General features: G+C 50.5%; 1 protein-coding gene across 2 annotated transcripts in view; it reads left to right on the top strand.

Moving 5' to 3' along the window:
• Nucleotides 1-7,888: 7,888 nt before the first annotated feature.
• IL17B (interleukin 17B) overlaps nt 7,889-9,969 on the top strand; it is a 42,965-nt gene continuing 40,884 nt past the window's right edge. Inside the window, exons 1-2 of one of the 2 annotated variants that reach the window (XM_081495734.1) lie at nt 7,889-8,263; nt 9,558-9,675. The gene's annotated coding sequence lies outside the window, so the exon portion shown is untranslated. Of the gene's footprint in view, nt 8,264-9,231; nt 9,676-9,969 lie in introns of those variants that run through there. The other variant, XM_081495732.1, reaches the window with a different exon arrangement.

Genomic DNA, 9,969 nt, shown 5'->3' with positions numbered 1-9,969 from the left:
ACCACACCCTATGACCCTTCCCCGGCAGACTGTCCCGGCAGCCTCCTCGCACCCATCCCCACTCCCCCCCCCCCCCCGCCCCTGCCTTCCTCTGCCCTTGTGGCCTCCTTCCGCGTGCTGATCACAGCTGGGCAACCCCACCTCGCCCTTACACCGCCCCGCCCCAGCCCCAAGGCTGCTCTGCCCCATCAGGAGTAGGAGAGAGATGAGGGCTGGGCCGCCCCGGGGCCGAGATCCAAGAGAATGCCGCTGCGCCAGAGGCCCTTGTGAAACTTTTTCCTGACAGCAGTGAGGCTGAAAATCCCCAGGCCTACGCCTTCTTGGACTGGCGAGGTCACGGCTCCCTTTCGCTGGGATCCCGCTCTCTGCCGCCCTCTTCTGGGCGTCCGTCGCCGGGGGGCGCAGAGGGAAGCCAGCCTCTCTTATGGCACCCTACCCGCTTCGCTGCCATACAGGGCGCAGGGGGTCCTGGCTGGACTTTTTCCAAGGCCTAGGATCCGAGTTTATTTTCTCTTCGATCCTCATTGCAGGTCTGACACTCGCTGGATGCCAGGAAGAGAAAATGAATGTATACATTGGCTCACTAGTCAGAGGGGAAACTGAGGCCCAGGTGGGGGAACCCAGTGAGCTGGTTGCCCATGCAGAATGCACAGTGAGCCTGGCAAGTGCCCAGGGCTTGCTCTCCCGTAGCTTCATGGATACGGGGAGGCAGCGAGTCCTGGCCTTTTCCTACTCAGCATGAACCTTTCTCAGCTCACTGGGCTGCTCTACTAATTGGAGCAACTGGGCCAGACTGGGGAAGTGGGTGGTGAGGAGAAGAACCCAGCCTGCCTCTTCCGGGCGCCCAGGCCAGTCCTACAGCGACTTTGCTGAGCTGGCGGCCCACGCCCAGGCGGACAATGATGCTGACACAGACACACCCGGGACCCTAAGGGTATGTGTGTGTGTGTGTTGGGGGGGGACCTAGGCGCATCCACCCCACCCACTGCCTCTGCTACAGAGTCATTATCCCAGGAGGCTGAGCTGCCAAAGGCCACTCCAGGTGTCCAAGCCTCTCCCACCAGACCTAGGAGCTCCCCAGGGGGGCTCGTTTGCTCTCACCGGCTGCCCTGGGCGTGTCCCTCCAGTGAGACAGGGCCACCTGGTTCCCAGCCTGGGGCTCCCAAACAGAGATAGCCCACTCCCTTCTCTACTAGTTACTCAATGTAGAAAAAGGGGGAAGCACAGAGAAGCAGAAAGAAAGCAAAACCACCTGAGGTACCAACCCAGTGATCAGCCCCACTCCCCAAATAAGCCCATTCATTCTGCCGTTATGCTATGCTATGCTATACTAAGTCGCTTCAGTCGTGTCTGACTCTGTGTGACCCCACAGACGGCAGCCCACCAGGCTCCCCCGTCCCTGGGATTCTCCAGGCAAGAACACTGGAGTGGGTTGCCATTTCCTTCTCCAGTGCATGGAAGTGGAAAGTGAAAGTGATTCCTTCTCCAGTGCATGAAAGTGGAAAGTGAAAGTGAAGTTGCTCAGTAGTGTCCGATTCCTAGCGACCCCATGGACTGCAGCCCACCAGGCTCCTCCGTCCATGGGCATTTCCAGGCAAGAGTACTGGAGTGGGGTGCCATCGCCTTCTCCGCACTCTGCTGTTGCTGGAGTCTAAATGGATTCCTCCCCTTCCACCTTCTCCAGGACTGAACCTCTCCTCCGTGACCTCTCTGGGCGGCTCACCCAGTCCACCCAGCCACTGTCACTTGAACCCAGATCGTCCCCACCTCAAGGATAGACCTCTGTGTCCTCCCTCCTGTTCTCTTCCCTCCCCCATTGTGCCTGCCTCCGTGATGGCCCAGGAGCCCTGTGGGGCTGTAGGGTCTAAGATCTCATTTCTAAGTGAGATGACTGGGTCAGCCACTCTCCTGCCGTCAAACCTGCCCTGGGTCCCAGGCAGACAAGAGAAGTTCTCAGATTAGTCTAGCCTTCAGGGTTCCACCAATCCTGCCTAATGCCACCCCAGCCACTATTCCTTCCCACTGCAGGTCTAGAGGAATGGTTAGCTTCCTTTTGGGCTGGCTTCCCCTGATGCTTTGTGATCTAAGTGAGCAGGAGCTACGTCCACTTTATTTCTATGTCCCCAGTGCTTAGCCCAGAGCCTGGCACAGGTGGCCTCTCAGTAAATGTTCACCGGAAGGAACATAACTGGTTGGGCCAAACCAATTCACTGCTGTTAGTAATAATAAGAAGCTTTTAGTCAGCATGTATTATGGCCAGGCATTGTGCTGTATGCATTACAAGAATTGCTCATTGTCCTTAGAACTACTTTCTAAGATGATGGTATTATTTTATTTACTTATTTGTAAAGCCAGCTGCGCAGCTTGTGGGATCTTAGCTCCCCCACCAGGCACTGAACCCAGGCCCTTGACAGTGACAGCACAGAGTCCTAACCACTGGACTACCAGGGAATTCCCTAAGGTGATGCTATTATAATATCCATTTTCCAGATGAGAGAACTGAGGCCGAGAGATACTAAGTGATTTGATCCAAGTTCTAGCCAGGATTCCACCCAAGCCCATGACCTGCTGTCCTAGACTGTTGGGTTTGTCTGCTCCTGCCTTGTAAGCACATTGGCTTCCTGCTCCCTTTTCCCACACTCCTTCGTCTGGGCCCAAAGGCTCTTCCATTCCGCCTTCTCTTCGGGCTCAGCCCCAGGGCCTCGGCACTGCAGGGCAAGGCTCTGATGAGTCTCAGGTGCCTGGCACTGTGGCTGAGTGTGCCAAGGAGGCTGCAGGAATGGTTCTGTAGCAAACAGGAGCACCTCTGTCACAGGTCTCAACAAGATCCAACAGGTCAATTTTAGGTGCTGAGACAAGTTTCCGACATGAGCTTGAACTGATGCAGCACTGGAGAGATCTGGCCTGGGAATCTCGGTCCAGACACAATCCCAGACTCTATATGACTCTGGGCAATGAGCTTAGCCACGCTGAGCCTCAGCTTCCACATCTGTACAATTCTCCAGCATGAGAATATCCACTTCGCAGTGTCTTTGGGAAGATGAACTGTGAGCTGGCATGGGAAGACACTTCATAAACTACAAAACTGCTCATGGAGGATGAGGGGATAGAGTTGCCTTGTGGGATTGGGATTGGCAGTGGCCTAGTTTAGAGGCTGGGAGAAGGGAGAGGCAGGACAGATGCTGCCCAGACACAGGTTTTTCTGGTTAGGATGTGCAAAGTGGGTGGAGGGAGAAGTGAAAAAGGGGCTGGTGAAGGTGGGTGGGGCCTCTGTCAGGAGCTGCTGGGGATCCCAGAAGAGCTGCTGAGTCACTCCCCTCCTCCCTTTCCTTCTCTTTTTAAAGTCTTAATTGCCTTTTTCTGCTTACAAAAGCAGTATATGCCTGTTATATAAAGTTCAAACAACACCAAACTAATAAAGATAGTTTCCTGTTCATGCTCCCCAGCTGTAAATGCTGTTGACATTTTGGTATATGTTCTTCCAGATTTTTCTTTTGATAAATAAATAGATAGGAATTTTTATATTAATACAAAAGCATGTCATTGAAGATAATTCAAAGCAAGGCAGAACTAGAGATTGTGTAGTCCTTCTCATACCCTTCTCAGAACCAGCCACTATTAACAGCTCTGTAGGTATTTTCTTGAACTTTGTATAAGCATTTATATCCATAAGAGGGCATGAATGAGGAGAGGCAGTAATGATTATAGACACAACAGCCAAGACTGCCAGGGTACAAGTCCCAGTCCTAACAGTTACTAGCAGGGTGACCATGGGAAAGGTATCTAACCTCTCTGAGCCACATTGTCTTTCTCTGTAAGGTGAGGATAACGATAGCACCTACTTCAAAGTGTGATGGTGAGAATTAAATGAAGTAAAGCATGCAGTGCTCAGCATAATACCTCAGTGAAGATTACTATTGTTATAGACACACCTAAAGAGAGTCGTTTTCTCTCCTATGAAATTAGGATCATACCATGCACACTGCCCTGTTTGGTTTGGAGGCAGAATTATGTGGAAAGATTAGTCACAGGGATCCTGAAATTTACACTGAAGACAAGAAGTCTTGCATTTACAGTCAAAGCATTGGTTGCATAAATGTAGGATGGAAGAAACCTAGATTTCCCAAGCTGAGTCACAGCCACCTCTGTGATGTGGCTGTGATGTGGGCTTGCATCAGTAGATGTTGAGCTTGCCAAACAAAGGAGGTGATGGGATTTCTGTAGCCTGGGCTTGTTGTCTACCTGAGGCTTCCATTCCCTGGAAGGTTTTTACAGGCCTTGCCACATACATCCAGCTTCCTTCATGGTAACTTCTGCTTTAAATGTCTACAACTTCTCCCACCCAATCTCACCTCCTTGGAGCCCCCTTGTCTTCTGATCTTCCCAGACTCAGGGAAGGTACCAAAATCCGCCCATTTGCTCAAGCCAGACCCAGGAATGGTGGGGGCATGGTTTATGAGGGTCCCTCCATCCTGCAATAGCAAGGAGAGATAAGAAAGCCTTCATCAGTGATCAATGCAAAGAAAATAGAGGAAAACAATAGAATGGGAAAGACTAGAGATCTTATCAAGAAAATTAGAGATACCAAGGGAACATTTCATGGAAAGATGGGCACAATAAAGGACAGAAATGGTAGGGACCTAACAGAAGCAAAAGATATTAAGAAGAGGTGGCAATAATACACAGAACTATACAAAAAAGATCTTCAAGACCGAGATAATCATGATGGTGTGATCACTCACCTAGAGCCAGACATCCTGGAATTCGAAGTCAAGAGGGCCTAAGGAAGCATCACTAGGAACAAAGCTAGTGGAGGTGATGAAATTCCAGCTGAGCTATTTCAAATCCTAAAAGATGATGCTGTGAAAGTGCTGCACTTAGTATGCTGGCAAATTTGGAAAACTCAGCAGTGGCCACAGGACTGGAAAAGGTCACTTTTCATTCCAATCTCAAAGAAAGGCAATGCCAAAGAATGCTCAAACTACTGCACAGTTGCACTCATCTCACACGATAGCAAAATAATGCTCAAAATTCTCCAAGCCAGGCTTGATTCCCTTCCCCAGTCTGAGCGATCTTTTCAAATGTATACCTGACTATATCACTCACTGCACTTAGATGGGACCCAGACTCTCCACTCAGCCTGGCCACGTCTTATACACCCTCCTTCATTCCAGGCTGTAGCCTTCCTGGTCTCCTTCTGCCTCTTTTTTTTCTTATTATTAACTAATTAATTAATTTGGTGGTGCTGGGTCTTAGTTGTGGCACACGGGATCTAGGATCTTTGATCTTAGTTACAGCATGTAGAATCTAGTTCTTGGACCAGGGATCGAATCCTGGACCCCCTACATTGGGATCATGAAGTCTCAGCCACTGGACCATCAGAGAAGTCCCTCGCCTCAGAGTCTTGACACCCATCCTTGCTCCTGCCTGACCCCCACCCCCTTCCACCCCAGTGTCTTCTGGTCATCAGATCTCTACTCAAATGTCAGCCCCATCCCACCCCCCAGGGCCCTCCCTGACCTCCCAGTTTAAAACAGCTTTCCTAATCCTGCCACTTCTCATTGTACCACTCTCTTTCATTTTCTTCCTTGAATTTGTCACAATAGAAAATTAAAGATGTGGTGGCTGATTTTTTGTGTCTCTCTCCTGCTCCAGATTGTAAATTCTTGGAGCTGAGATTTGTTTTAATCACCCTTCCATCCTGGGCAGCAGAAACAGTGCTTGGCATGTGGTAGGTTCTCTGTAAACATTTGTTGAATACATAAATTAGTACTAAAGGCCAACCACTTTCTGGAAACTGTGCCATGCACTAAAGAAAGGGCCTATGGACTCTCTAAAGTAGTGAGTAGCGCTACTTTCATGGAGATGGTTGATTGTTCTTTTAGGCTCTCAAAGGACGTCCTGACCCCAAAGAAGGGGTCTTGATTGTGCAGGCAGGGAAACAAACTTAAATTCAGTCTCAGAGGCCCACTGGGAGCCCTGGGCATGTTTATCTTGGAGGAGAGGAAAGAAGCCAGAGCCACTGTTTGTGCATCTCCATGTCAACTACAAATTGGCACTTACCAAGAGCATTGCCAAGGACTGAACAACAAAGGCATTTGACATCTGCCTCTACGGAGATTGAAACTCAGGCTGCTATAGCTGTTGACCTTCAATGATCCCTGAAGGAGGTGAGGGTAGAGAGAGACACTCTGTGCTCCAGGGAATCTGGTGGGACAGGTCTTTAGATAGTTGGATGTTTTTAGGAACAGATTTTATGATCTCAATCCTTGCATCTCCTCATATCTAGAGAAGCACTAAATCCCTTCATGGTGACATCAGATCCTTAAGACTAACAAAAAAAAGGTAACTCACTTTACCTTTTGTAAAATGAGTACTTCATGGTATTGAACTCCCCCTTCCCCAAAACCTTGTATATTGGCATTTCCCCACTGCCGCTTTGGAGCAGTCTTTCAGAGCTATCTGAGATGCTGCCTCCCGAGCTGCAGTCCTCATTTTGCCCCAAATAAAACTTCACTCACAACTCTCAAGTTGTGCATCTTTTTTAGTCCACATCTGTGGGCAGCAAAGGAGTTAGGGAAAATGACCGAGTTTTTACTCCAAGAGAAGTACCTCCTAACAATCCTTGCTGATCAAGGACATAGCCTGGCTGGTAAGATGGTGAGGTCCTTGTCACTGGAGGTATGCAAGCTGATGTGCACGCCCATCTGTCAGAAATTGTGGCATGAGCAGTCCAAGGAAAAAGTTTTGGGACTTCAGAGTGGTATATGGATTAAGGCAGAGGGGACAGTTTCTAAATTAATGTAGCTATGGTTCCTTCCAGGCTCCCATCGACTGGAGTGCAACTGACATGCTCCTGATGTCCCCAAAGTGAGGCCACTTAGGTGCCATTCCCATATTTTACATAGAAGGAGCAAATTCAGACCTGTTCCCTCCCTGCTGGGTTGGTTTTCACTTTGCCTGCTTCCGTGACCTGGAGAGGGGCTGTCTAGGTCTGAAATGCCCAGACAGGCCTGAGTCCCCTCTTTTGGCCACTCTCCTTTCACAGCAACGAGATTGGCTTGCACAGGCTGCTGGGACTGCTGAAGGCGTGCAACCTTCCCTGGGCCAGACTGACTGCCTCTCAGCTTCCCACTCTGGATCCCTCAGGGTCAGAGCAGTCCTTTTCACCTCCTCTGTCTGCATCCTCAGATCATATCCTGTAGCACTTTTGGGGTGCCTTTCTTAAAGCAAGGATCAAGTGAGATCATAAGATGAGAAGTGTTTTGAGATGCAATGTGTGTCTGTGCTAAGTCACTTCAGTCGTGTCTCACGTTACAGACTGTAGCCGGCCAGGCTCCTCTGTCCCTGGGATTCTCCAGGCAAGAATATTGGAGTGGGTTGCCATGCTCTCCTCCAGGGGATCTTCCCCACCCAGGGATGAAACCCACATCTCTTTTGTCTCCTGCATTGATAGGCAAGTTCTTTACCACTAGCATCACCTGGGAAACCCCCTTTTGAGATGCAGAATCCTACGCAAATATGTTAGATAATGGTCATTGATAATAACAACAAAAAGTCCGTCTAAGTTAGCCTGTCTTTCCAGGGTGGGCCACAAGAGGGCACCGCCTCCTTCTTGCGTGCGTCACGCCGCCTTCTTGGACACGCCCCCAGGAGGCACCTGGTCCCGGCCGCCCGGTCAGTAAAAGGAGGTGCCGGCCCTCACTGCTGGAAGATTTGTCACTGGACTTGTCAGGGGGTGCCAATTCCTTCTCCCCACAGGACAGAGGCCCATGGCTTGCCTCGGCATGTGGAGACATGTTTGAGAGAGTGTTACCACGTTACGGCTCTGTTAAGAAGTGGTCTCGACGCTGAAATTCTGGAAGAGGAGCGCGAGACCTCAGACCTCACACTTGTGTGTGTGTGTGTGTGTGTGTGTGTGAGCGCGTCCTCCTCACAAGGCGGAGTTCTCTGGTTGTCTCGCTCACTGCTGTGTTCCCAGCACCAGGCGCACACGGGCACCCGGTCAAGAAGGCTGGCAGAAGTAAATGGAGAGGACACACCTTTGCTGGACATTTGCTGTTGCTCCCACGCATCCCTCCCTCCACTCCTGGGAAATCTCAAACCACGGAGCAGAACCTGCCTGTGGGAGTCAGGAAGCCGCATCTTAGCGATAATTCCCCAGGGGTGTGAGGGAACGTTCTAGAAGGACTTCAGCAGGACCAGGCCCGTGAGTTTGGAGGAGGCCCCAGTGACTGACGCTCCAAAGCTGAACAAGAACAGAGTGTGTCTTCGGGGCGTGGGGTGTGGAAGACTGGGTGGTGGCGGGGGGAGCTCTCCCTCCATCCTGCCTCTTCCTTGTCCCTATGGCTCCCCATCTGCTGCCCTGGGCCTTGTGGGACCTCGGGCTCCTCTGCAGTGCGGCGCAGGCATGCAGGCCTTGTTTTGGGGCTCAAAGGAGCGTTGCGGGGAGGCCCTGGGCATATGGGAATCAGCAGGTAGGAAGTCATGTTGATTTTTTTCCCTCTCAGAATGTATTGGAGTTTGGAGGGTCAGTGCCAAAGGTAGAGAAGTGTGTTTAAAATGTCTGCACAGTTGGGCATGATGCCTGTGGTGCAGCTGATGTTGCGTTCACTCTGATTCCTGGCACTGTGTGAGGTGTGATTTCAGAGCCTGCCTTGCCTCCTCCACCTGGTCAGTGACACCATTGGGACTGAAGGGGAGAGGGTGCCATGTGGCCCCCGCCTGAGGGGACCTCACCCTGTGGGATGTTCCCCCTCCCCTCCCTCTTTGGCGGGTGTTCTCAGTCACACAGCTTCCTAGAGCTTCTGACTATCCTGATGTGGGTCCTGGTTGCTGTGTAGCTGGCCCCTGGAAATGTCCAGCAGTGTGAAGTCACCTTAGGGTTACCTCAACTGGGGCTGTGCTGTGGGCTGGATTGTGTCCCCCCACTATGTTCATGATGAAGTTTTAACCCCCAGTACCTCAGACTCTGACTATATTTGGCGGTAGGTCTTCAAAGAAATAATTTATGTTAAATGAAACCTGTGGGTGGGCCCTAATCCAGCAGGACTGGTGTCCTTGTCTGAAGAGATTAAGACACTGACATCCACAGAGTGAAGACACAGGGAGAACACAGCTGTCTACAAGATGGAGAGGCCTCGGAGGAAGCTGACCCTGCTGACATCTTGCTCTTAGACTTCCAGACTCTAGAACTATGATAAAATAACGTTCTATTGTTTAAGCCACCCAGTCTGTAGCACTTTGTTACGGCTGCCTTAGTGACCTAATACAGGCTGTTAGGCTGCCTTCACTTCCTCTCCGCTCCTTTCATGTTCCCAGGAAGACACACGACACAAGTCAAGGGTCTCACACTTTATTATAGTCACAGAACACAGGAGGGACTGCTTGGGTCTCACTGAAGGCTTGTTTTACCATCTGTCCCAAGGGAAGCCACAGGAGACAGCTCCACCAACCAGACCAGGCCAAATGGGAGAGAGGGGGCAAGGGCAGGTGACAGGTATAAACACAGACTTGATTTGACTCAGTCTTACAACTTGTTATCTGTGTGATCTTAGACAAGTCTCTTAACGTCTCTGTGCCTTGGCTGCGGAATAAGTGACAGAACCTACCTCACTGAGTTGGTGGGAGGATTGAATGGGACAATGCTTGTGAAAGTGTTTGACACAGTGCCTGGTAAGTTGCAAATACTCAGTAAGTGGAAGCTATTATTATCATTTGGAACAAATCAGATTTCTTCATGGTTAGGCCAGCTCCAGTCTCTGAGGAGGAGAGGGACGGGAATCTGATACTTTGTAAATTGTCTGCAGCACGGCCTGTTAGAGAGACAGCCTGATACATAAGTGGGAGCCACCTGGTCCCTGGGAACGTGGCTACTAGACCCCAAAGTAAGGATCCTGGGGTCATGGCACCTCTTGTCTCTACAAACTCCATAAGAAGCACTAGGAAGATTTTGTGAAAAGTTCTAGT

This window comes from Giraffa tippelskirchi, chromosome 6 (genome assembly GCF_054371585.1).
Source record: "Giraffa tippelskirchi isolate mGirTip1 chromosome 6, T2T-mGirTip1v1.2.pri, whole genome shotgun sequence".
NCBI classification, from domain to species: domain Eukaryota; kingdom Metazoa; phylum Chordata; class Mammalia; order Artiodactyla; family Giraffidae; genus Giraffa; species Giraffa tippelskirchi.
This window is presented reverse-complemented; position numbering and strand designations above follow the sequence as displayed.